The sequence below is a fragment of the Scomber japonicus genome, chromosome 4 (assembly GCF_027409825.1).
Source record: "Scomber japonicus isolate fScoJap1 chromosome 4, fScoJap1.pri, whole genome shotgun sequence".
Taxonomy (NCBI): Eukaryota; Metazoa; Chordata; class Actinopteri; order Scombriformes; family Scombridae; genus Scomber; species Scomber japonicus.
This window is the reverse complement of record NC_070581.1, coordinates 33478734-33481471: the sequence shown is the minus strand read 5'-3', so window position 1 is coordinate 33481471 and position 2738 is coordinate 33478734.

Here is a 2738-nt window from a genome sequence, read left to right as displayed (position 1 = left end):
GGGTAAGAGAGGTGTGAGAGAGAGAGAGAGAGAGAGAGAGAGACACGGTGGTGGTCAGGCATGCAAATGAGCTTCATTACCATTGGCTGACCTGTTACATAACTAACCTATCAAACACCTTAGAAACCATCGCCATGGTGAGAGACCTTTCATCAATGGTAACCAAGGGGAAAGTATGGCGGGCGAGAGAGGTATGAAAACAGACAGAGGAGGTTTGGAGAGGCTGCTGCTGCTGAAACACGTCGAGACTCTGGAGCTGTTTTTTCCCTCATCAGTGATCTTTAGTCCCATGAAGGAAAATCTCAAAAGCTTCAAGTGCAAAAATATTTACGATAATCTCTTCGTCCAACTTTGTGTCCACAGTCTGTGTCTCGATGCAAACCCCCCAAAATCCTGCGAGAGATGCTCCACTCTGACTGTGGCTGCATCTTAATTAAAGGACGAGTTCATGATTTCTCAATTCTGTCATAAAACAACAGTCAGGAGCTCAGAATGAACAGGAAGTGTGTTTTTCTGTGTGTAATGATTCCTCCTGTTCATACTGAGCATTAGATCCTTCATCATGTTAACAGGAAGTGATGGAGGACTAAACCCACAGTCCTCCTTCTGTGGAAACATGGATTTAAAAGTTGAGCTGAAGCTAATATGAAGCTTCAGCGTCCAAATGAGTCAAATCAAGTAGATATGTTTCATTCATATCATTACCTTGGAGGGAAGGATATCCACCACCAATGCCCTCCCTCCCTCCCTCCCTCCCCCCCCTCCCTCCCCCAACACCCAGTTTCCCAAACACCATCTCCTTTGTGAAAGCAGGACAACTTCCTCCTCCTAAATGCTGCCCGAGACTAGAACATGCAGATTGATCTCGGCCAAAGACTCATCCAACCTCAGGCCGGACATGATCCTGAGGTCAACCTTGCAGAAGTCCCTTTACTAGAGGTAACTGTGCCGTGAGAGGCTGAGGATGATGAAGCGCAAGAGACTGAAATACGCTGACCTAGCAGCAGAAGCAGAACAACGAGGCTAGTAGACTAAGGTCCTCACAGTAGAGGTCGGCTGTAGAGGGTTTTTATAGCCACCTCAACATCTAAGCTCCTGAAGAGGATGGGAGTTTGAGGCCAGACCATCCAACAAGCAGTCAGGTCTCGATCAGAGGCTGCATAACCAAGTAGCAGCTGGATCAGGCTGTTAGAAGCGGTCCCATCTGGGCTCCGAAATGACCAGCAAGAGGGGTGAAAGTGGAGGGGAGCACACCTGGGATACTGGGTGTCACTGTTGAGCCCTTTGGAGGTATCGTGGGCCTATTAACGAAATATCAATGAAGGAGGCGACCCCACATGATGACCCCAAGGATGGGAATAGCCCCTTCTCTACTCAAGATCTCAGAGTGCCCACTTATCTAGTGGGACTTTTCCATTATACAGTTCTAGCACTACTCGGCTCGACTCTACTCAGTGTTTTTTGCGTTTCCATCAGGGATAGTACCTGGTAGAGCTGGGCGATATGGACAAAACCTCGATATCAATATTACAACAATAATGTAGAGATGATTCCTGATGCTTTCACAGAATATTTACACTATGAAACATTTGGTAATGTGGATATAATGACAAAGTGGGTGAAAAGGTAAAAAATAACACGAGCTAGAGCTAGAACAGTCCGTTAAGTTCAGGAAATGACATCATATTACAGTAATGCAGCCTTTAAATCCAGGAAAAGAAACTCTGATGACATATCACGATATTACGATATCCAAAATCTAAGACGACATCTAGTCTCATATCACGGTATAGGTATATATTGCCCAGCCCGAGTACCTGGTACTTTTTTAGCTCTGCCGAGGTTCCAAGCGAGCCGAGCCGATACTAAAATGTGAGTCAGTGAGTGTCGCCATTGAAAGAGTAATCAGCGTGACGTTCGACACAAGAATCAAACCCGGCATTTTTAAATCCCAACAACAGCGTTACAGCGATTCGGTTTCTCTTCTCTTTGCTTTGTGTGTGACAGAAAGCCTCCATGTCCTCCCTTGGTTATGTGTTTGTGTTACATAGAAAACGAAGTTTGGTTCCTGGTACCAAACCGAGTCAAGTCGAGTAGAGCTACAACTGTATAAATGAAAAGCCCCATAAAGGACTGAAACATCAAGTCCTTGATCATCACTGGTCAATCACTTCCATGATTCACCAGTGAGAGGCAGCAACGTGGCGCAAGGCATCTAGCCTGCCGGAAACGAAGAAGAAGAAGAAGAAGAAGAAGAAGAAGAAGAAGAAGAAGAAGAAGAAGAAGAAGAAGGCGGCGGCACTGGCAATAAAAAAAAAAGAGATAAAAATAGTACTTTTAATCAACAAATCTTTAACCCTCTGTAAATGCCAGTTAGCCACGCTAGTCAGCCAATGAACGCTAACCCCGCTAGCTGGCTAATAAACGTTAGCCCTGCTAGCCAGCTAATAAACGTTAGCCCGGCCCCCGTCCCCAGCCCGATGACGTAATCAGTTCTTGCTTTAGACCAGCAACGAGTTGGTGCCTGCTCTGGCTCTGAGGCTCGGGGCTGGAGCTTTGGTGGTGGAAAAGCAAAGAACCGGTGCTTCGTCAGGCTCTGGCTCCGAACCAGCACCAGCTCCAGCTCAGTGGAAAAGGGGCATTAGAGGTTCATCAGGTATAACACAGGAAGCATTTTCACACTTTAATACAAACAAGAGACTAAAATGAGACGTACAACTCGCTGATGACGTAATCAT